The sequence below is a fragment of the Myiozetetes cayanensis genome, unplaced genomic scaffold, assembly GCF_022539395.1.
Source record: "Myiozetetes cayanensis isolate MyiCay16 unplaced genomic scaffold, myiCay2020 scf6-25, whole genome shotgun sequence".
NCBI classification, from domain to species: Eukaryota; Metazoa; Chordata; class Aves; order Passeriformes; family Tyrannidae; genus Myiozetetes; species Myiozetetes cayanensis.
Genome location: NW_026087853.1, coordinates 12,589,870 through 12,615,604, shown reverse-complemented (window position 1 = coordinate 12,615,604; position 25,735 = coordinate 12,589,870). Strand labels below are relative to the sequence as shown.

The window sequence follows — 25,735 nt, the reverse complement described above, 5'->3', positions numbered from 1 at the left end:
TCTGTTGCAATACAGTATATTTCATAGGAAGAGTTTGTATCTTCAAATGCAACTAGAAGAAACTGAGAATCTACAACATCCTCTGGTGATTTTTTTCTAGTAGTTATCTGCCTTTATGCAAAAATAGAGAGAAATAAACCTGGTAAGTGCACAGAAAATAAAACAGGAAGACACCCTCCTCCCTTCCCCCCCTTAACCTGAAGCGGTGTCATTTATGCCTAAGCCTTTTTTGATGGGTGTTTGCCCAACTTTTTCCTTTCAACCTCCATTGATGGAGACTGGCTGATTTTGTGGACAACTTTGGTTGTCCAAAAGTTTTTCCAGGGCCTGTCTTTGAATCTTGTGTGTTGATATTTATGTGTGAAACTTCTTGCATTGTCCCTAGTGTTCATGAAGAATTGCTTAGTCTCTTCCTTACAGCTACTCTTTGCACATCTGAAAATTGCTAGATTTCCTTTCAGATTTCTATCCTTTAGATTATATGACCCATTCAACCCTTCCTGAAAAACATTTTATTGAAATCTATCATTCTTCCTGCTCTCTTAACTTCTTTCATATGCCTTAGACTATTCCTGAGGAGCAGTGCTTGTGACTGCAACCTACTCCAGTGGATGCTGCACCAGCTTTTACAGACAGCCTTTCATTTAGGCAATATGTTTGCTTTTGGCAATGTTATTGGCACGTGCTCAGATCTGAGCCACTTTAATCCTCAGATCTTTTACAGCAGAGCAGATCTGTCATTCCCTATCCTCTATTTGTGTAGTGTAATCTAAGTGTATAACTTTACTTTCTTTTTTCCCCTCTAATATGAATCCCAGTTTTGCAGGAGAGTTCTCTAACCTGTTAAAATTATTTGGAGTTTTAGTCCTAGACCTTTTAGGGCTTGAAAATTCTACAATTCTGGTATGATTGCCATGTTTAAGAAGTATATCTATAGTGTCATGCAAGTGATTTATGAAAATGTTATAATAAAAGATTCTGCAATATTTGATTTAAAATATCCTTTCATTTTCAATGGAATAGCCCAAAATAGCTGTTGATGCAACTTCCAGCTCCAAAAGTCATTAAGTTGAGTACCTGTTAAACCAGGACAGCCTATCACAGAAAAGTTAAGTATATATTTACCATACTTTTTTCATGTTCTTCCTTGACACCTGCTAGGGGCTTCTATCAGAGAAAGGATACTCACCTCAGTGGAGTTTAATATTGACTTATAGAATCATGGCATCATTTACGATGGAAAAGATCTCTAAGATTGTTAAGTCCAATCATCAACCCAGCACTGACAAATCCACCACTAAACCATGTCCCCAAGTGCCACATCCACATGTCTTCCAGTGCTTCCAAGGATGGTGATTCCACCCCTTCCCTGGGCAGACTGTTCCAACGCTCGACAACGACAAGCCTTTCAGTGAAGAAATCTTCCCCAGCATCCAATCTAAACCTCCCCTGGCACAAGGCCATTTCCTTTCATCCTGTTGCTTTTCGCTTGGGACAAGAGACCAACGCCCACCTGTCTACAGCCTCCTTTCAGGCAGTTGTAGAGAGCAGTACATTCCCCAGCCTGTCCAGATCCCTCTGCAGAGCCTTCCTACCCTCCAACAGAACAACACTCTGCCCCAACCTGGTGTCATCTTTTGAACAACAACTCCACTTGGGACAGGTTAATTTTGTCTACTTTTTTTTCACTGTTACATCTTAACAATTCTGATCCCATAAAAAGAATTAGATTAATTTATATAATATGATATTGAAAGGTCCACGCTGGCAGTTACTTACAACTTTTCTGACATTTAAGTGTTTGTGAATGGTTTGACTCTTTGTCTCTTTGTTCCAGGATTTTTCTGGAACTGAAAGTAGGCTGAGTGGTTTTCTCTCCTCTAGCCTGTCTCTCCTCTCTTTTCCTTTTTTTTTTTTTAAATAATTAGATGTAGTAGTGGCCTTTCCAGTTTTGTGGAGCCTTATTTATTTTTGACAAGTTTTCAAAAGATATTCATTTATCATCCCTGGGATAAAAGGCCGGGTGAATGAAAATACCTACAGAGAATCTCCAGTGAGTCGATCTTAAAAATCTCTCATTTACCTGTTTTCCAGTCTGTTTGTCCCTGTTCTGGTTTTATTACTCATCTCTATCACTGCAACTCATCGTCTTAGCTTGTACAATCACGTTGACATTTTTAGTGAAGACAGAAGCAAACATGTCATTAACACTGTAACCTTCTCAAGATTCCTGTTGAGAAACCGACCAGCATTTTTCTTAATATTCTAATACTAATAACATAAATATGAAGTATTTTCTCCTATATTTTGCTTTCTCACAAGTTGAGAAAGTAAAAAGTTTTGCCTTTCTCAGTATATCCCTAGGCTGTTGATACTCTAGGATCAGGACGCTTTGTGCCTATGAATTGCCCTTCCTTTAATTTATTCCTTTTGGTTTTGTTTGTTTTAAAACCACTACCAGCTCTCCCCAATTCCTTTTCCACTTTTTACTGGCATTATGTAAAAATCTAGCACATCCACCTCTAAGTGTTTATTGCACTCTGCTGTCCTAAGCTCCATGATTTATGATGTTTGTGTTCTCCTTTCTAACCATCTGAGGCCTGTGAGTTCTGTCATCTATTTCACGGTCACTCTCACAGGTTGCTTTGTAGCTGCACATTCTCAACCAGTTCTTTCAGGCTGGCCAGAAGGACAGTCAGAAGATCTTCTCCTTTACTCACTTTCTTCACTTTTTATAGAAATAGATATGTCAACATACGACTTTGCTGCCAATTTGTTCATGCTACCTTCCTTTCCCAGTGGTTGTCTGGATGATGAAAGAGTCCACTTCAAACCTGTCCTGTGTTATTCATGTTTTTGCTGTTGCCCAGAAAATGCCTCATCCACCTCATCTTTGTGACCAGATCCTCCAAAACGTGACCATATCCTTTTACCTTCAACATTTTAGCTTTAGCAGGTTTATTCCTTTGTTGCCTGGGATTCAGAATAGTATCAATGTACCCTTGATACACAGAGAAACATGTCCTTTATTTCCTTTTTCACTGAGAGCTGAACAAGGTACAGAGACTTATTTCTGCTGAATAATTAAATTAGGCAGTATTGCAGCTGGTACCTTCTGAGTCAAATTACCTGTTGGTATGACTCAAATGTCTTCAATACGGTGTCTTCAGCAGAGGATGACCTATGTTTCCCCCTTGAAAATGAAGAAAAAATAGATGTGTTTTCTTAAATTCCAAAGTTAAGTTTTGATTTTAATTTAAGAAATCGCAAAACATTTATAACACTTTTACTGACCCATGTAATTATTACTTTAAATGTTATATCCAGGCTGGTTCATAGGCCATAAATAGTAGTATTTCAGAGGAAAATAAACAGGATTATGAGAGCAAAGGTAAAATCCAGAACAAAGAGGATCACTTTTCAGATTTTGTGCATACTACATTACAAGGCAATGAGGATTTCCCTTTTATATGATTAATTCAGATTTTAATAACTAAGTTCTTCTGCAAAACCACAGTCAATTTTTCATCATTAATGTAGAACTCCAAAAAAAATGTTCTTTCTAAAGATAAATGGAGAAAAAAATAGTATTATTGACTTTCTTATATGATGGATTTATGAAATGGAAATAATATAGAAATTCCTTAGACTGTGACAGGAAATACAAATCATGTGAATGGAAAGGCTGTTGCACTATAATAAAGACATTTTGGAAGATAATAGGTTCACTACAAAAGGGTCTTCTGTTAAGTACTTCCTATAATTCTGTTATAGGAAGAACAAGAGATAGGCAAGGATGCATGTGGATACATCATGTTTTAATTCACTGGTAGCTGAAGATGTATTAGGGCTGTAGGCAAACTGAATGCAGTGAGTGTTGGAAGAATGGAAAATTCTGTGTCCGACCTGGAGTACTGTTTGTACTGTTTCCTGTTTAGTACAAAACCAAAACAAACCAAGAAAAACCTACATAACTGAATTACTGATGCTTTCAGTCTGACTTAACTTGTTTAGCTAAAGGGGAAAGATTATTCAGCCACAGCGATTAGAGGCATAATACCTAGAGAGATCAATCAGGTGTGTCTTCTGGTCTTAAATGTGATCAGGAAAGGTCTAATAAGTTGTGCAAAAGTGAGTTTGGTTCTCTGTTACCTTTATACTGTTTCAAATAAATTTTCTTGAGAAGAGGGCATGGTGCCAGGGAGAACATTTTATGGCTTAAAGTGATCTGTTGACTGGAAGTCTCGGCAGCACATGAAAGGGATGACCTAGGAATTAGCACTTACCACAGCTTTGAAACGGGTATTCTCACTCAGTGCTGGTATCTGGGCTTATGGGTTTGCACAGCATCATGGGTTTCTGCAAAGAATTACAGATGAAGATTCTTTCTTTAAATACAGTGAGCTGATCTCAAAGATATTTTTCAGTGAATGCAAGAGATCAGCTTTAGTAATGACAGTAGGCCTGAACACAATCATTTGTATTCCCTTGTATTATTCTATATAGGAATTGCTAAATGTGCCTTGCTGTCAAAAGAGCAAAAAAAAAAAAATTAATAAATTATTAAAATAATTTTAATAAAATTTGGGGCTGTAAGAGGAAGAAAAAGGGACAGGCAGAAAATTCTGGCAATGCTTTTCTTAGAATTGGTTTTTTTTTTTTTTTAATTCCTGTAATCTGAGATATAAATTGCCAACATCAAAGAATGAAAAAATAGGGAAAAATTTCTCAAAGCTCATACAACTGTAGCAAAATTTCCAATGCCTGCAAAAGCATCACCCCAGATAGAAGTGCATTTGAAATAAGCATTCACCTTTTTATGTAGAAGTAATTGGTTCATACTGCTTAAAACTTAACAGCATAAAAATGATAAGTCTCACTTGAATTGCCAGAAGTTGATCTCAAAAAGCATGTTCACAGAGCAGCAGATACCAAAATTGAAAATAGATTTGGAAATTCCATTTTAGAGCACTTGAATAAAGCCCTCCTCTATGTTAAATCTTTGTCCCTGTTCTTTTTATCTAAAGCACATCTTGTGCCTCATGTGCACTGGAAATCAAATCCAGGAATTACATAATTTGCTACAAGAGGAATGAGTGGCTGCCTTAAGGGGTCATCTTCTGTTCTGCTACTTCACAATAAATCTGAATGAATTCCTATTTCAATGAAAGTGGTCACTAGAGGGAAATAGAAAGGAATTTAATCTCTAAATTTTAATGCTGAAATAGGAAAACTTACAGTCAGCATTCCAAAAGTGCTTTTGGTGTATTTGCCCTACTTTACAATAATTCAGAAGTTCTTATATTCCCTTAAGTTGAGCAATTAGTATTTCTTTTTTTTTTTTTTTTCTCTTATGGAAAAGCCTGAAAAAAACTCTATAATCATTTTTTAAGACATAGGAAATATCAGACTTGAGAAAAAAAATATGATGTATTGGTTATAATTTCCTCCAGCATTGGCCAAAGAACCTGCTAAAATGAAATTTGCTTGTTGCCTTATTCTTTGTGTCATGCCTTTCCAGAGGAAAACCACAGAGCTTTCAAGCTTTTGATGGGCAAGGTATCTGTGTTGTGTGTTGAGTTTGACTATGCATAATATGAGCTCTAAGATTGTTAGACTGATAGAAGGTATTTTTTAAGACTTTTTTTTTTTTTTCCACTTTGGAAAGCCATATCAGCATTTTTAACTTTTCTTGCTTCTTATCTAATAGGTATTCTCTTATGATTTATTAAGAGGTATAGAACATGTATTCTGTTAAAACTGTAGAGGAATCAAGTACTGTAACAATGAAATATTGTATAAAAGGGTAGAGAAATATTTATGCAGATTCTTGTGGAATTTTTATGTGTTTGCTGCATATAAATTAGCCCTATAACTTCATGAAGGAGAGACAAGAATAAATAAGTTCTTAGAGCAGAAAAAGTTGAAGTTTTAAATAACTTGTTGAAGGACAAAGCAGAAAAAAAATAATAAAAGAAAAAGTGGAAAAATACATATTTTCTAGGGTTTACTTATTAATACCATTGTTGTTTAAGACATATATGTATTTGAAAGCATAAAGTCTGTAAAATGAACAGCATTCTAAGAAATGGGCATATTGGAGAAAACCTTTCTGTAAATTTGATATAGCTGAGGCCTTGGATTTCATCCCAAAACTTTGTGAAATTCCACTAACTAATAAATTATTAAGAAAATTGTGCATTACAGTATAAATGAGAAAAGAATTTGCTTTATTTTGTTCAGCTTGAAACAGTTTAAATCAGAAATATAACTCTTCATAATGATCACCCATGCAATGGTGCTGTACTTTATAAGAATTGGTCGGAAAAAGTTTGTACAGTAGGTGTTTAGAAAAAGAAATGCAATAGATGAAATAAATTACAGAACTAGGTAATTGTTCCTGGTATGTATGCATATCTGTTAAATTATTCCTCACTCTATGAAACAAAATATATCTCATTCTATGAAACAAAATATATTTTCACTAAAATATTCCTTTTTGTTTCTCTTCATCTTCATGAGCACGTATCTGAAAAATTAAATTTAAAAAAAACCCAAACACAAACAACTGGAAGAGCATTAAAGTTGCAAAGAAAAAAACCACCCAAACTTGAATACAGAAGATTGTTGAAAGAACATGTAAACACCCCGTATACTACACTTCCTGATAACCTCAAAGAGAACTGTTTAGTTTGCAACTTAACTGTGCTTCCTATTAGGTCCACATTTAGCAGCTAATGCTTTATCATAAATGGGACCTTCCTCATAGGTAATTAATCCAGTAAAATATGGTAATTATCCCATTTAAACAACAACCAAAAAGAACCTTCAGGTCTTCCTTCCTTCCCCCCCCAATCTCACTTGAATATATTATAAGCTGTAATTTATTAAAAATATGGATTTTCAAAATAAATGGACAAACGTTGTTCCATTTCTTGTAGTTTATCTGTGAAAACATTACTTAGTCTTTATTTTGTGCTGAGTTTCACATATATTTTTAAGATCATAAGGAGATGCTGTATTGTGGAAATAGTATATGAAAATGGTATTCAAAACTGCTAACCCCATGGCTATATTAAGGTTGTATATGCAAATATAATGCTGTCACTGACTGATTTTCGGGATCTTAAGGCTATTTTGAGGATTTTAAGACTATTTGATGGCAGCTGTTTGATAGAATAAGTACTCGATATATCATTTGAAAAACTTAGCAGTGAATAATATGATTATCTAAAACTGACTGAAGAAAAAATATATGCAGTTAGAAGGAAATAAGCCTACATAGACCAGAAGAACTTTAATGGCTATGTCTTCATAGGAGATAATTTTTTCTTCACAGAATATGAATATCTTTTTCATCTAGTATTAAGTGTTACAAGAGAGAGGAAAACTCACAAGTGAAGTGTGGAAATTGTGTTTTTATAAAAAAGTATAGCCTTTAAGCATATATCTTCTAGTACAAAGTCATTCAAAATTTATGGAACAGTTTGAGTTTTCGAACAGGCCTAGGCATGTGTCTGCAAAACAAAACCTATTAAAAGTGATTTAGTGCGACACTCCTTGTGCACCAAGATAGCCAAACCCCCCTTCACTGCCAAGAAGCCTCACCCTGTTCAAGCCACCGGAACAGAGATGAGGAACCTCCTCAGAGGGGTCAATGCCCAGGGGCTGCTGATGGAGAGAGGCAGATAATGTTCAGCTATGGAATTACTGTGGGACAGTGAACCTGGGTAGTGCTCTATAGTATCTTTGCTGAGTTAAGTTTTTCCAAAACCTTCAACCATAATATTCACAGAGCCTTGGTCCTAATGTTTCCCATAAATTTCAGGCTCATAATGGCATTACAAGCTAATTCAGGGGCTCTACTTGCAATTTCAAGCAGCTGAAAGTATCTAGCCTTTGACCTTTGTCCTTCTCTAAATAATTCAGCTTTACGGTAAACAACTAAAAACATATTGTCCATTAGATCTGCTGTGTTAAAAGCGAAAAACCAAGTCTTTTCTTTCCTTTTGCTAAGAATTACCAATCAGATTCTAACAAGACAGCTTATAGAAGAAATTATTTTCCAACATTTGTAGGAAAAAAATAAATAAAAAGGATCAGGACATTACCAAATGTGAAGTTAAATACAGTGTTTAGGAAAATGGTATATTAGCACAAGAAGTTAATTCTTTAACATAAAACGGCAGTATAACAGCTTGAGCTTCTATGGCTTCTTTGAACCCAGTTGCTGAAATATTCTGTGAAATTTAACTTTTTAGGAGTATTTGCAATTCAAAACAACTCATGTTACTGAAGGCTGCCCAGCAACAGGACCTTATGATGGAGAGCGGAGAAAAATACATTATTCAGTTGAAACTATAGAAATTATTTTATATAGTTAGTAGGCAATTTCCTGAGTTGGATTTTGTCCAAGACTCTGCATTTGTCACCTGAAGCTTATGGGAAAAACCACAGGATCTTTCATGAGTACAGGTTACTGTGACCTTTGCTTTAATGCCTCAGGACAGAAGATTCAGAATAGCTTCTCTTGACAAAGTGCTGGTACAGTGTAGGTATGGGTAACAATACTACTTCTTCATTCCTCACGTGTGTTACATTTCTGATTTTGTTAGTTTTGGATAAACAAAAGAGATATTCTCGAAAAAACCAGAATAACTATAAAAGAAATGTGGTAGACAAGAGTCAAGCATTGTTGCTTTTCAGTGGAGATTATGGGTTTACAGACCTAAAAAAGGTACTTTGTAATGTATATGGTACTAGTACTTCAGAAACTGAAATTTTGCTTCCCAACTTCATGAAATGATTGTGGTCTTTAAGATTCACTAGGGTAAATGTGCAAAGCACTGTGCCAGAACCCACTGTTATCTGATTCCAAGGATGAGGATAGAAGTACAAAGTAAAGACCGAACTACAGAATATTCTGCAGGAATAAGAAAGAGCAAAACAAATGAGTGGCAGCCTGTAAATGGACTGAAAAGCAAAAACATTCTTATGAACAGAATTGTTTGACTTTAGACAGTGTTTTCCATCTGTGGATTGCAAAACATTTTATTAATTTTAATGAAACCATACAGTGTATTTTTGTGGGAAGTAAATGTTATGTCTGTTTTGCATATGGGTAATGATGATACCAGCTTTCCTCTTCAAATACTGCTCTCAACTACTCCCTTCAAAAGCTGCTAGTTGAAACAAAATTGAGCTGTGATGATGGAAAAAATAACCAGGTTTTTGGACTGATATCTTTTGAACCTTTCCAGATTATTTTTTATATGACAGTCATAGGACTATACTTACACAGTGAGACTGCTCATTGTGTCTGATTAAGCCATGTTAATTAGAAACAGGACTACAGACTCACTGTGCTATTATATTCCTCTTTATATGTAGCTCTATTGATATATCATGGCTCTGTTGCATTAATGAGTCACATGAGGTGCAAGCATACTTTTTTTTTTTTTTCCAAACAAAATTTAAAAAATGTTACTGCACATACTATTCAAAGTGCTCAGGAAAGGACTGGTCACAGGTTCTCTATAATGCAAATGTTGTCATGAATGGATGACTGGGCTGAATGTTTCTTATGTGATCTTCTCTTCACAAACCTCAAAGTCTTTCCCATGCAATGCATGAATCAAAGCAGCAACTGATATAAAATACATGTGCCTTATTTATTTATGTTTTATGAAGATTACAGACTAGCATACAGTGAGAATGATTATAACACATATATAATATTTAAGCACTGTCTTTTCCTGAAGGTATGATGTCAGAGAAAAATTGAAAAGAAATTAAACAAAGTATTTTCCATCTGTTTAAGACGTGAGCTAAAAAAAGCTCATTACTACAGCTAAGCTTGGGAGAAAGGTGGGCACTTCTGTCAAGCAGGACAAAAGGGGTCAGAGTCAAGGTTCACTAGATGACCTCCTGAGGTCCCTTCTACCTGCTTAAGGTAGAAGTTTTTATTTTTTAAAGCCCACTTTTTGTCCCATGCTTGCCTAAAACTGTTTAAACATATGGACAATCAAATTAAATCACACTCACTTTCTTTTTTTTCCCGTTCTTACCAGAGAATTTGACCTAGGCAGTTAATTCCAGGACATGATCAAACAGCAGTTTGGGGAATATTCTGCCAGGATTCCAGGCTGTTTGCTTCATACCTTCATTCTTTTTACATGAGTTTAACTCTTATCATATCTTTCCCTCCTCAACCTGTACCTCTGTTCTCTCTAACTCTCTTCCCACAGTTCTATTTTTCCCCCTGACATCCTTGCCCTAAGCCTTTCCACCTCTACTTTTATCCTTGAGCTGGCCTTCAGTCATCTTCTTTGTATTTCACCTCCATTTTGTAATTTATCTTTTATTTTTAGGGTTCTGAGTGGTGCTCAAGCAGTTTAGAATATTTTTTTTCAAGAGCTGATGAAACTAGCTCATGGAACTTGCTCACTTCAGAGTGGACTCTACAGAGTTCATGAAAGTCCAAGGGAAAAATGGCATTATATTTATGTATCCTGGCAGCCCATTACAGTATTCCCCCATTCATCACGTGAATGATGTATGCCAGGAATGTGTTGTAACCTTCTCTTAAAGCAGCTAAAAGACCAGAGTAATTTTCCCTTAATAAAGGGGTTTCTGTCTCTGGACCATGAAAGAAATGCTGCCTCTTCCTCAAGCCTGCCTTAAATATTTGGGTACTTGAACACTGAGCACAGAACAGTAAATAAAAAGTAATTTATCAGTTTAGATTCATGTTGACACATGTGTTGGCATGATATAGACATGTTTACATAAGCATTCTACTCTTTTGCAGGGAATGTGAGATAGTCCAGCTCTGCAGTGTTAGAACTGATTTTGTATGTGAGATAAAAAAATTGTTTGAGCTTAATCAAAATTAAATACAGTTCTTTCATTTCTTACTGCTGTTGCTACAAGTAGAAGTGATCACAAAGTGTTATTTTAAAATATGGCTGAACTTAAGCCCAAATTGAATCTTGAGCTGCAGACTCAACTTCCTCATTCCCAGGTATAGGGACTGTGTTCTTCAAGCACAAATAAATTTGCTCCAGATATATGCAGAGTGCATCGGGATTTATGTTTCTGGTTAGAAATAAAAGTAATGTAATTGTTAAATACACCAGTTTCCACTCCTGTTTATCCTATGTTTCTTGTTTACTGTTTCTTCTTACAAGACTCTGTACCCTAGACAGTGCTAACTTTCAGTAGTTATGCTTTTTAGTATTTTGGTTTTGGTTTTGGGACTGTTTTACCATTTGGTTGTATTTCACCAAGGAAACTGTGCAGGATATATTATTTAGTGAAAACAACTTACCAAGATGCATAGGGAGAATTGCTTTGGTAAGAACTCTGTGACCAAGATACAAAAAAAGTATATTTGGAGGTCTTTAGTGCTCATGGAGATGCACATATTCTAAAATTAATTGATCCCAGTCTGTCAAAGGCTTTTTTCATGCTAGAATAGTATGGAAGAAAATCCAGATGACAGAATGAAGCATTATATCATGCTTGCTAGGATCCAGGCTCCTTGAGGGGCTTGTATACCTCACTCATTTCCTTCTGACCTTCAAAAGGCACTGAAGATGTTCAGAGTCCTTCCTGGGACACTCAGACTCTCCCAGGATGAGAAGGGAATACCCATAAGCACTCTGCAAGGATAGGGTCACCTTCCTATGTAAAAACAACCCTTGGAACAGGTTCAATTTTTTACAGTCAGTAGCTGAAATGCCATGTCTTATGGAAAACTATAGATCCTCTAGTGTTATTAATATCCTACCTTTGGGACATACACACGTTGACCTCTATTCCCAAAATATACCTTTGAGTGCTGGAAGTATCTTGTACAAAATATAAGGCAAATATTTTTACACAAGGATTATTGGATCTGATGGAAGAGGGATAATTCAGACATTCAAAATAATTTCTAGAGGCAGGTGCACTTTGTAGTGTCAAAATACTGAAGTTCTTGATGCTTAACAAGATAGTGACAAATTTCATGGCCACTGACCTCTGTTTCTGGAAGAAGCTACTGATATCTTATATCTGTCTTTCTAATTTTTTTTCTCCTACTGCCCAATGTTAAAATGGGCCAGTCTTTCAAAAGTTCGTTCAACATCGTTTCAAAGATTTCACAGGCTGGTAACCCAAAATACAGACCCTGGGCATGCTAAAAATACAGCATGCATTACAAGCATATTTAGAAGTCAAATGTGAGTTGAAAACAGGCTGTGCACTGAGATTTCTGCCACATAACACCAGAGAGTTTACTGCAGTGACAATGCTAGAGTAGCCCTTAACCTGTAGTTTCCATCTACCATAGTGGGAAATATGTATTGGTATGCAAAAAGCACTGCATGCTGCATCAGTGGCAGTGGCAGCTTCTTTTTGGGTGGAAGTGCTGTTTGCTTACATATCCTGCAATAGATGGTGCAAGTGCTTTATTGCTTTTTTATCACAGGGGTGCTGCATGTGGTTCTCTGTCAAAGGTTGGGCTGGAAAGCAGCCCTGTGCCAGTGGGAAGACTCAAATTGCAGAGTGGACAAGGAAGAGAAAAATTTTCTTAGGGGTCTAGAGGGGTCTGAACGGATTTGGTACAACTCAAGATATCACTGCAAGTTGCTGGACTGAGTGGTAGGCTGGGATTTGCTCTGCAATGCCCCAAAAAATGTGTTCTTACCTTCCCATCTGTGGTTATTCCAGGGGCAGTGGGGTTGCTGTGCATCTAGAAAGAGTATTTCCCTTCCACCTGGGCATCAGATATAGAAAGGGAGTTGTCAGCATATCTAATGCTTAGGAACATATGAGCAAATGCTTCCCCTACAAGAAGATCAGCAGACAAAGCTTCCTCAAAGGGAAGGGGGTTTTCCATGAATATGTAAGCTTAGGATACTTGCATTGCAGCAAAATGTAGAATTGTGAATATAGCAAAGAAGGGAATATGCAAAGTAAGTGCTGCAGCATTTTGAGGCAAAGCCCCAAGCTATCAGTGATTTGTTCTGTGCCAAGGATGTGGGATTTGCTGCTTCTGGCATGTGCAGTTCCTCAAAGCTTGAATATGAAACACGGCCCTGTTTTTTTCCCCTATTGTTCATGTTTTCAGTGTATCACAGAGATGCACATTGACTTCAGCCACCCTAATAACTGGAGTAATGGAAATAGGGGTTAATTTTTTTTTTTCAAAATGTGATGTTTTCACTGATTGGAAAGGGCTAGATCAAACTCTGCTATGGGGGCAAATGACCCAAAGACTGGTAGGATTAATAACTAGAAAGCTTTAAAGTCAAGAACCCCGTGCTCTGCAAGATTTGGCGGCACTGCAGGTGGGAGGCATGTGTGGAAAGTATGAAAGGTGACAGCTGGACTGTAAATTCATGCAGCTGAAGAGTTTTTTTGTTTTATGCTTGAATAGCATTTGACTCAGTGGCATTTTGGCCTGTGACTGGACTCATCATACAAATAAATGGACTGTTTTCATTTTGGCCTTGAAGGGAACAGGCATGTGTTTGTGCTGCATACATTATGTGAGCAAATTCAGACACAGCATCATCCTGTTACATCCAGGAGAGCTTCAGGTCAGAGCAGGGTTTCAACCAGCTCCTTCCAAGTTGGTTTTGGTGACTTTGTGATTTAGCTGTGTTCTGATGCCCAGGGACACAGGAGCCAGCTGGCACAGGTCCTTATTCACAGCCTCCCAAAATCTACTTTCATGGGCTTCAGTGGGATTTGAATTAAGGTTGTTAGGCTGAAGTTCCCATTGCTTGGTGCCAGTAATTGGGTCAGTTACTCCAAAGTGTTCAGCCCTTATGATTCTTGTAACAGCTTTCATAGTCATATTTTCCAGAGAGTCCAGAGGCATGTTTAAGCTATAGAAAGACCAGTCACAAATGTGCTATTTGCATCTAGGGGATGCAGCATTATTAAATGTTCACCCTCCACATATGCTCCAGACAATACCGGTAATGATAAAATGTTCTCTGGTGCTGATAAATACTGCTTTCACATACACAGCTTTGATAGATCTGATACGTTTCTCAGGAGAGCAGAAACAATTACACTAGTTACATATCCTGAATTTTCTTTCCCTCTTCCTACCTGTTTGCTGCTAATAAACAGAAAGCTTCTAATTTTCTTTGCACTCTGGCATGCTAGAAATTAATGGAGTAAACGCACATGCTGTTTTACTTTGCCAGAGACTGGCTTATACAACAGATTTTTACTCTGTAAGACAGATTTTGCTGTATTTGTGCTTTTTTCATCTCCCCCTGAGGAGTATTAACTCAAAGCAATCACAAGACACCCATCCTTGCCTGCTGCTTCTTGAACTGCTATATCCTGTTCTTTGCTTCTTGCTTCTCTACTTGAAGCTTTTTTTTTTCCTCTTTTTTGATTCACGAGGAAACAGCAACAACCAAAAAACCTAAAGGGTGTCTCCTTTCCTAAAATAATAACCATTTGGTGTGAGAAAACTTAAAAATGTAGAACCCTTCTGTTCACATAGAATTTACTTTCAACAACTGTGTTCTTTCTACTCAAATGAAGATAGGTAGAATGCTCTGTAAAGTACAGTATTGGAAAAGGAAGATGTGTGCACACCTGGAAAATGTTGAGCTGCTTGAGAAGCTGTAGACACTGCATGTTTATGACTTGGTTTTCTAAGCGATCTCCAGAGCTCGAACGGATTACAGTGATATTTTAACAAGGCTGCTGGCATCCATCACCAGCTTTCACTTACTAAGAAATCTAAAAGATGGGAGAATGTAATTATCTTCACGTGAGCTAAGTGCTAGTGGCTGATTGCCGCAAGAACTTTGATGCTTAAAACTTCTTCATCCCCTGTAAGGCAAACAGGTAAGTCTCACAGGCTTCTCTTTCACCGTTTGTCTTGCTGAGGGGGCAGGGGCTTGCAGGGGGCTGGTGTCAAAGGGAAATGTGTTTGATATGAAGGCAGACTGCATTTCTTAAATTTTAAACATGCAGTATTGCACATAGTCATTTTCTGTCTGCCAGGTTACAAATCCTCTACCTATACAATAACTCTTATTTCTTTCCACGGCTGAGATCTGTATCTCACTCCAAATTAACCCCTAATGTATGCAACTTTTATACATTTATATACTATTGGAAGAGGACGTATATGTCAATCATCTGTGCATAGTGAAAGAATTGTTTTTGTCCTCCTATAATTCCTTCTAGATTGATTACTCTTGTTAAAACAATGTTATTCCATATGATAAATGAAATAATATGTATAGGATTGTGCTTTCTAAAGATTTTTGTTGATCAGTTTTTCCTTGAAAACATGATTTCCTGAACTGAGACCTTTTGGCAGCTTACTTTTTAGATGAGGTCTGCATTATTGTAGAAATACTGTGGTAAACAAGGGGTTTCCTGGCTTGCAAGTGGGAATCTAACAGCATCAAAAATAGATATTTCTTTCCCTTTCACCCTTGAAAGAACACTTATTCTCTTTGAGTAATGGCACTGCTATGCCTCTAGAGGTGAGGCTTTCTATCTGAAGACTTTTAACATAAAAGCCCTGATTACCATTTAGGGAAAAAAAAAAGGCCCTTTAACCATAAATAGGTTTTACCTTAATTAAGTTTTTTTTGTGTCCTCTGAGAACATTTGCTAGCTTATGGATTACTAGTTACTGAAGGACAAAGATTTTACATGATTCTCCAAGATTTTTGTTTACAAGAATGGCAATCAGACAACAGGGCATTTTGAGTTAAAAAATAAATATGATCACTTCTTGCTTGCTTGTTTTAAAATATGGTTGTTTACAGAAAGAATTAATTTAAGCTCCGTTTCCAATCTGGCTATGATAATTGAAACAAATCCTGCTGGCAGACATGATTATAAATAAACTTCTAAGAATAATTAGAAGTGTAATTAACAGAAGACTGAGTTATTATCACTTTCTCCTCTGTATAATAATTCTGCACAAAAACATGAGAAATGGCTCTCATTAAAATCTCACAGCAGAGAAATCCACAGAAGGGAGTGAGACATTAAAACAAAGCATTCAAGATGTGCAAACACTGTGATTAATTAATTAAACAGAGACCAGCACCGAGGAAAAGCCTAAAAACAATTGGGATATTTAAGAAATAGATATATCATAAAGAGTTAACATGTTCAGGCTGGTTTTGATTTGTCTTGTTTTGCTGGGGTTTTTTTGAAAGACGATACCTCAGAGTATGCTGTGGATCTATATTTGTATATTTTGTTGTTATCATTTGGCTCTGAGGAATCTGAGGAAGCTTTATTCACCAGTAAAGCTTTCAAAATATTAATCAACAGAGTGAGTGTTTCAGAAGGATTTAAAAAGAGCCTGGCAGAGGATGGCTGGAGTTTTCTTCCCCTCAGCTAAGGGGTATTCTCTGTCGATCTTCAGGGACTTTATGGGCTGTTCCCAGGGACTTTCACCAGAAAGATGCTTTCAAAGGCACCTCTGCTAGTGGCAAAAAGAAAACCAAGCTGGCTGATGAGTCTCTTGTGAAGCAAAGAATAAACAGGCATTTGAAAGGTTTTACCAGTCAGAATTCTGGTATTCTGGAGGTCAGCTGTACTCAGAATAGAAATGCCAGCAGTTACTTAAATCTGGCTTCTGTCAAATTGCTCAAAGTGTGTTTCTTCAGGTACTGTACAGTATCATGGCTACACCCATACTCTGCATTTTGGAGTATTGAATAATGCTTAGGACTATTTTGGCTGCTGTGCAATATTCATTCTAGCAGCATCCTGTGTATGATGCAGTACTTAAGAGGTCTAGTTGTGAATCATTTGAATATTCAGGTTATGTTACTTTTCTTAATGCTTGGAAGTTAACCCAGGAAAGGAAATCTCTACCTTTTCTATTAAAAGGAAAGAAAAAAAAAAAAAAAGAGGGGAGACATAGAAATTGTTGTTCTATGGTATTAAATAGTAATGTCATGTAATACACACCCAGGAGCTTAACAGAACTGCAGTAGGACTAATTTAGCCCAAGTCTGTCTAATCCTTCATTAGCATACTATTATTTTTTTGCCCAGTGGGTATATTGCCTGTTGAGAAATAATGTGAATATTTATTCAGCAGTAAAGTAATAACTGTTGCTGCTTGAGAGTTTTTTTGCCACGTGTGAACATGCTTATCTAGAAAAGAATTTCAGGCAGATGATCACCCCTGGGATTCAAGGAATTCATGCGTTGTATGTCCTATCTTACTACACGGCTGTAAAGCAAGATTACTGTTTTTCTAATGAGATTCCAGTTCCAATACAGACACTGCAAACACATCACTGCCTCTCAGAAAATAGTACCTGTCTTCTGGAGTGGTTCTATGTATGGAAGGAACTAGTTTATTTAAGCAGCATTAGAGGTACAAGTCTGTCTCTGGTGCAACAGGCTAAGCAGTTTTTGTCTGAAACTGTAGTAGTCTCCTAAGAATTGAGCTCAGTCCTCTTGCCTTAGAAATCAGGGAGTGTTTTTCTACCTAGGTCAGAGAAGAAGGATAAAACCATCTGTTTTGACGTGTAACTTGTGTTCAGCATCAATGACTCCCCCAAAAATGCAACTGCCACTGCACATTGCTTATACAAAATGGAAGTTTAGGTCAAGATATCCATTTTTAAATCAGTTGAGATTATGCATTTGTATTTCATTTGTGTGCTGAGAAGCTAATTTCAAACCAGGTTTTCTTTTCCTAAAGAAGAAAAATCCTGTATTTAGTGTATGTATTTTCTGTAGTGAATATGGCTGTACAACTATCCATTTTTAATGTAGATATATTTAAATGCTATTTTTAGCATTAGAATGATGTCAGAAAGCAGTGCTATATTACTTGTACATAACAAATTTAAACTGAAGCTAACTCTGCAATGGGCAATTAGAACTGCAATCAGCTGTACTGGCTACACGGACTTAAATTAAGGATGATTTCATTGAAACCAGTGAATGTAGGAGGTTTACTTTTCTATAAATGAAATTCCAATCATATCCACTAATATTTATTTCAGACTAAATTATGAAAATACGAACAAACCCCAAAATTATCAAACACAAGCTGTAACCTTTTATCATTCTCTAGTCAGCTGGTGTTTAAGTTGTAGTAAAGCAGAATTTATTTAAAAAGAAAGAGAACAACAAATCTTAATTGTTTTCCATTTTACTTGCTTTGCTTACTGTTTATTTACCATGCATTGTTTTCTTACTGTTGCAAGTTTTTGACAACTATGGTATCTTAGTCTGATTTGCACTGATTGAATCTAAAAAGGAATGACACCAGTTGCCATATAGAATATTGAAAATAATTATTACAATAATACTATATTTAAAATATGTTAGAAATAGTTTTTAGGGATGCTAAAGATACTGTAGATAGATGGAACTACATGTGCGTCCTCTGTCATGCTTCAGATATTTTTTTTAATTAAGGTCTATTTCTTTTAGTTAGATTTTTCAATTAAGTGCTGATGATCTGGAAATGCCCTCACTGAAGCTCAGACTCTCCTGCATGTATTATGGCATTTAACCTAAAACGGCAAGAAATCAATTCAGTTGTTTGTGCTGTAATTGACTGAATAATAATTGAGACACAGGATATTGAAGGGTCAAAGTGAGAAACATACTCAGAAAACATAATTGTAAATAATTTTTACAAGTTTTTAATCAAAAATTGGTTCATAATGGAATTATACCTTTAATTTCATATGTTAAAAAATTTTCATAATCTGGGCACTTCTTTGTATTTATGTTACAATTACTATATCCTTTACATTACAGTACTGTTTTCAAAAATCTAATTCAGTTCTCAAATCGCAGATACTGGAACAGGTGTGGCTTGCAAGGAGTAAAGTGATGGTCTTTATCTCTGTAGTATTAAACTGTGATTGTGATGAAGGCCAATGTTTTGGTAAACAAGCTGTTTCACTTCTGGTGTCCAGGCTGTACTGGGGCAGACAGCTTTGTGAACTGGGCAGAAGGTGTCCTGTGACACAGTTCAGAGTCCTCACAGTGGCCTCTGTGCTACCCTGTGGGAAGGCATCTCCTGCTGATGGAGGGCTCCTGAGGTGGTCTGAACACACAAGGAGTAATGCTGGTCGACCTCTGCTTCAAGCTCTCTTATCTTCCCTGCTCCTGACTCTTGCAGGGAGATTCCTGTGATATTTTTCTGCTTCAGCTTCCTAAAGTCTGACAGTCTCTTCCAAGTCCCCAGGGGCCTCTGCTCTGCTTCAGGCTAGCGTAGAGTAATTGCTCAGTAGAGTAGGGAGCCCATCCACCCTGACTGCCCTCCATCCCTTCAGCACAGGCGTGCACTCATGGCCAGAGAAAGGCACCGTTTCCCTGGCCTGGGCCACCACTTCATGCTTGCTACAGCACTCACGTGCCTTCTTTAAGTGTCATCCTTCCACTTGGCCCTCTTCTACACTCTGGACTAGAATATATTGACAGAAGGGTCTTTTTTTTCTTCACTTGTTCCCTGAAGGCTTTCTCTTGCTATCAGGTCTCAGCAATACAGAGGAGGCAGTCTAAGATTCGAAATGGGCTTCTGCCCAACCAGTTGCCATGGCTGGTTGCACATCCCTATTGTTTTGATGCCCAAGGTCTGGCAGTACAGGGCCTATCTGTCTGGAGGGCTGGAACATGGAGGAATACTGCCATCTGATTCAGCTGCAGTTACCAACATGGTTTTCGTGGGACATCAGCTGTACTGAACACCAGGCCTAGGGAATGAGGGCTGACTGGGTCCCAGCTTGCTCTGGTCCTTAGGCTCACAGGACACTCATTTTCTCAAAGAGGATAATGCTACTGTTGAAAGGATATAAAAGTGGGAAGAGAAAAGATAAATAGAAAATGGAATAGGAAGGGAATGTGTGCATTAGTCAGCCTTTTCAATGCATAATAAAAAGCTTTTATATGAGATTAAATTCAAGTCTTGTGTAAGTGAAAGGAAGATACTGTACTTGTTTTCTGTAAGAGACTGAATTTTATCTAAGCAGCTTTGCATTTGAAAAAAAAAAAAAAGGAAAAAGCAGCTCAAATTTTGACATCTCCAAACTTATCTCTCCCAAAATATTTTTAATAATCTGATAGCTCCTTCTTACATGCTAATTTTCTTTCATTCTGAAATCACCTGTTGGTTACTTGCTTTCTTTCTGTAGTTGTTTTGTTTTATTGCTTTGCCCTTCAACTGCCCTTCCCTAGCACTTTTAATGATATTTCGTCCACTACAGAGAGCTTCAATTCTGTTTGGTATTCTGCCTTGTAAAAAATAAAGTACAAAACAAAGCACATTAAAATATTAATACTTTGTTGTCACTCTTTTAAAGATTGTACTGTTGGGGATAAAAACAGGCACTGGCACAAAAGTAAAGGAGTAATAGTGGAAAAGGTAAAACAACTAGAGCTTATTATGCTGAAACAAATCCTTCTTTACTATGTGTATGGTGAAATAAGGTCATGTAAACTTAGTGATTCCTTGGTAAGAATCTCCACCTCTCTTTATTCCCTCAGTCTAAATGTTCCCATATTTCTCTGTATGTTGTACTTGGAGGATTAGGAATTCCTGGTATATGTTCATATCAATAAGCATATTGGATGAACTGAATATGTTCTGCAATCTGTTTCGTAGAACAGCTCTGCTAACAGAATCTAATGGTCCTTCCTGAGCTTTAAATATATGTGAAGCATCTGGCTTTGCTAAGAAAATGAGGCTAAACTGTAGATCTTCCTTTATAAAGCATGAAAGCAGAGTGTGGTGTGGCTAAGCTACTGTCAGAAAAGGTACTCTCTTCCTTAAGATAACCTGTCCCCTTTTCACAAAGATCTGGTGTTTGCCATTTAGATATGGCTTGCAAGATACAGGTTGGAGTTCTTCAAGGGGAGAATTAGATAATTCTGCTGTGTGACTGCAAGCTAAGGCAGTTCTCAGGGCCTTGCCCTTTAACTTGTCCTATCACTATAACAGAATAAAGAGCTGATCTAGCTCAGGTCTTTGACAGTAATCATGCATGAGCAGTTTGGCCAAGATCTGATATTGCTCTTAGTGCCAGGTCACGGGGAGAGAAATCTTGAGGTCTTTTTATTTCCTACATCTTACCTGTGCAACGGAAAGACAGCTTAGTCAGTGCTGAACAAATGCCATGATCTGACTAAGGATTTATACAGAACAACAGCACAAGAGAAATGTCATGTTTCAGACACTGTGGTGTTTTGGGTATTTCCTTCAGACTCCAGAGCCACAGAAGTCAGTAGAAGCCCTGCCATGAACTGCAGGGGTCCAGACCTGTTCAGGGTCCATGCCCCTGGTGTCAACCTAGCAGAAATCCTCTGTGTCACTCCTGTGGGGCCATCAGTCGAGGTGCTCTAGGAGAAACCCCTTTAAGCCAGCTCTAGTTACTTAATTTATGGACCAAAACTAAATGGGTTCGTTGCTGCTCCTCTTTTACATGGAACTTACACACATCAGTTAAAGCAATTAAAAGGTTATGCCAGAGAGTTCCATTTTTCAGTATCTGTCAAAGACACCTGGGCAACTCCTCTGGATGGTGGCTCTGGTTTAGTGTGTGCCCTTTCAACCAGACAAGTGTCTGCTCTGTCTGAAGTGCAACATGATAAAGAGGTAAGGAATAAGCAATACAGTTTCTGTTATTGCAGGGACAGAACATAAGTGACCACAGCTTCCACTGGAAACTCACACAGGATCCAGGGAAATGGCATGAAGCTGTGTCAGGGGAGGTTTAGGTTGTATTCACCCAGAGGGTGGTTGAGCACTGGAACAGGCTCCCCAGGGAAGTGGTCACAGCATCAAGCCTGACAAAGTTGAGGAAGCATTTGGACAACACTCTTGGGCATATGTTGTGATTCTTGGGGCTGTCCTATGCAGGGCCAGGAGTTGGACTTTGATCATCTTTGTTGGTCCCTTCCAGATCAGGATATTCTATGATTCTACGATAACCGTGGAACTTGTCATTTTAACATTTTTGCAGGTGATGTTTTTCAGAGGAAGCTGCACCACCCTGGCTCACCCACCTCTCAACATACCTGTTTGGGTTTCCCACGGCTACCCCGGCCCCCCTGGCCCGGGCACCCCACGCAGGGCGGCAGCGGGGAGATGCCCCCCGGGGCTGCAGCGGTGCTGTCAGCGTGAAGGAGCGCTGCTCGCCTGAGTCCCACCGGTGCCACGCAGACTGGGGGAGCATCCCACTCCCTCTCTCTGCTGCCCTAGTGGGGGCTTCTTCCTTTTCCTTGCAAAGCTTCCCTGCAGGGCAGCTAAGGACATCCTGGGTAGGCTGACTGATCCCGGGAGGAGGAGAGAGGCGGAGGAGACAATCCCCTCTCCCTGCTGCTGCTGCTGCTGAAGCTATGCTGGAGCTGGAGCCGTCGATGTGGTTCCCCAGAGTTAGTTGCTCAGCAACCAGAATCAATTAATATGCTTTGCAGAAAGTGCAGGGGAAGCCCGAGCTGCTGTCAGCGAGCAGGCAGGAGGCTGAGGGTGACTCAGGATCCCACTCCCACCTGACACCCATTTGGTCCCACCCCATCTTCTCCAAACACTCCATTAGCCACCGTTCTTTCCCCCTCTCTCCTTCCCTATGATACTTAGTGCGTGTGTCCCCAAATCCTTCAAGCAAAGTGCCTTCTTGCTCAAGAAACCTTCTGCTTCGAGGCTTTTGCTTTTAGATCTGATTTGTATTTTTGGGTTATTTGTCAAACCTCCAATACTTTTCTAGAAATTCTAATATTTATGTTCTTTGGGAAGGGAAAGGGATAGCTGATGTTTTTGTCACATAGTTTTAAAGATGTCTCAGGATGAAAAGGCTTGTTTGGTAGTACATAGTTGAGCAGCAGCAATGAAAATGCATCATGTGTGAATTGGGAAAGTTTTTGCCTCTTCCTTTATTACAAATCATCAGCATTGGACATATGAGACCAAAGAGGTAGTACTAATTGTTGTAAAACACCTAGATAATAGAGCAAATGAGAGGGTGATGTGATTTTTTGGTATCTTCTCATTTTCAGCATAGAAATTTTGGGGCTTTGGTAAGGTATTATTTTCTTTTTTTCTTTCTTTCTTTAATTTTCTTTGGAGTCCCTCTGATGACATCGCAAATCTGGGAATGAAGAACTTCTTAGAGCTGATTGGAAATGGCATTACGGAGCTGAAACTTAACTGGAGGAAATATATCTCCTGAAGAAGAAAATATAATGCACTATAAGGATCTGACTTCTGGTGAAAAATTCAAGCCTAGAGAAAACTTGTCCGCTTTGTTAGGAAGAATGGGTTGGACAATTTTCTTCAGTTCCAAAGGATATCTGAATGCCATGCTGAGCTTAATCTCTGCAGCATGCTCTGTGCTTCTCATCTCTTCCTGATGCACTGCATGGTAAGGCCTTTTTCCTTCTTTTTAATAGTAACTATCTTTCTGGTATGGTAAGAGGTATAAAATAATATCAATAGTGAAATGAAAAACTGAAAAAATGTAGAAAGGTAACAAAAGAATGTTTGTTTGTATGGTTATTTCCAGCAGCAAGTGTCCTGATTACTGCAGCAGCTTTGTAAGATCATTTCTGTCTTTCTCCCTTGCTTTGTGACAGTGTGTATGTGCGTGTGTGTGTGTTTGTGCCCACCTGTGCTGTCATTTGCGCTCAGACTGGAACATCTGTAGCTCTATTGTACATATTTCCATGCTAAAGAGGATGTTTAGGAATTTGCTTTCACATTTCTCTTTCTCTTTCCGTCCCTCCTTCCACTCCCCTCCCCCTGTCTCCCCTTTCTCTTGCTCTGTTTCTCTGGGGTCATGGTGCTATACCTTCCCTGCATCTCAGTTGTGCACTGACCGCTAGAAGGCAAAAATGGAAGGTAAAATAAATTCCATATCAATGTAAGAATAGTCCTGAATAATACTATCTGAGTAAATGAAAGCTACAGAACAGTTTGGAATGTCTGCAATATTGGCAGGTACCAAAGATTTACTCTATTTTGTTTCCATGGGAAACAAATATCAAATGCAGACTCAGATCTGTGTTTTAGATACAGTGGGAGGCAGATCATCTTACACATGTCAGTAAACCAAAAAACTACTACTAAGAATTATGACCCAGCTCATAAAATTAGCAAACCCAGTATGGGATGTTCTCATATCCAGTTATTTTTGTCATGTATGGTGTAGTGTTGAGAATTATTAGAAATGGCTTCCCTGAGTGTTGCAAGATATTTTTCATTAACAGGTGTAATGTGGTTTCATCTTTCTGGATGAAAGGAGATGTTATTAACTAACAACCCAACTTACAAAAATTTAGAGTCATTGTCAAAAAATTGCCAAGCTGATCAGGAATTATATAGTGAATGTACTGAGATGGAAGAACAGGTTCATTTTCCAGAAAACCTAGTTTACTTGGATCTCTGTTTCAGAAATTAGGGTAGAACTAAAAGATGAGAGAGTCATGATGTGAAATATATATATATTTTCTTACACATCCTGGTTGATCACTGAATTTGGAAAAGTTGAGTGGTTCTTGAGGAGTAGACTGTGGTAAGGGCCTGCCCCTGCTCTGAGGGTAACCCCTCACAAATCTGGCTGCTTTTAGTGGGGTTGGAAATGCAACAGAAACAGGTTTGTGTACTGGCTGTCACGGGCTGTCCAGCTGGGTATGGAGGTGATGGGTTCCCAGTAGCAGGTTTTGAGGTTGAGAAAGATGAAAAGAGCCAAAGCAAAAAAGGCCAGGCCACAGCAGGACTCATGAACAAGAATCAGAGCTTAAATACCACTCAAAAGATGTAATTTTGTGGTAGTTCCCAACAAATCTCCTCCTTGTATGATGAAGGACTCCATAAGGCAGTTATTAAAGAGAGAATGGTAATGCAGCTTCTTCAAATCACTGCAGCAGAAGGAAACAGATAACACAATTCTGTACTGTGACAGTGTTTCAGTAGCTTTCAGAGGCATCAGCCTTGATTTTAGGAGTAAAGGTTCAAAACGTATATATGTGCATCAAAGTAGATTATTTGTGTATTTTACTATCTGAAATGTGTGACTAGTGTAAGAATGAATAAGCAAAGCTGAGGAAGGACAACACAACTATAAATGTCATCTTCAGTGTTAGAAAGAATCTCTTGCTTGTGGAAGTCATCTCCTCAGATCTCTATGTGAACAAGGACCGCATCCTAAATTCGTCTCCCATTACAAACCTCTTCTCACATCAGCAGTTCTGTGTCAATCAATGGGGCAACTCACATGAATGTTATTGTTTAACCCCAGCTGGTAGCTAAGCACCACATGGCTGCTCACTCACTCCCCCCTGGTGGGATGGGAGAGAGAATCAGAAAAGTAAAAGTGAGGAAACTCATATGTTGAGACACAGACTGTTTAATAGGTAAAGCAAAAGCCACATCCACACAAGCAAAGCAAAACAAGGAATTCAATCACCACTCCCCATGGGCAGGCAGGTGTTCAGCCATCCTCAGGAAAACTGGGCTCTATCAGGTATGTCACCATTACTTGGGAAGACAAATGCAGTAGTTGTGAACACCTTTTCCTTCTTCTTCACCCCATTTATATGCTGAGTATGACACCATATGGTACAGAATATCCCTTGAGTCAGTTGGGATCAGCTTTCCCAGTTGTATTCCCTCCCAGCTCCTTGTGCACCCCCAGTACAATTGCTGGTGGGGTGGAATGTGAGGCATCAAAGGCTTTGGCTCTGTGGAATCACTCCTCAGCAAGAAACAAAATTTT

General features: G+C 38.2%; 1 long non-coding RNA gene across 4 annotated transcripts in view; it reads left to right on the top strand.

Moving 5' to 3' along the window:
* LOC126651010 (uncharacterized) overlaps positions 1-25,735 on the top strand; it is a 159,367-nt gene that overhangs the window by 107,372 nt on the left and 26,260 nt on the right. For 2 of the 4 annotated variants that reach the window (XR_007631538.1, XR_007631540.1), the window contains one exon: positions 23,089-23,383. This is a non-coding gene — a long non-coding RNA (uncharacterized LOC126651010). Of the gene's footprint in view, positions 1-14,310; positions 14,863-22,334; positions 22,937-23,088; positions 23,384-25,735 lie in introns of those variants that run through there. The other 2 variants (XR_007631541.1, XR_007631539.1) reach the window with 2 other exon arrangements.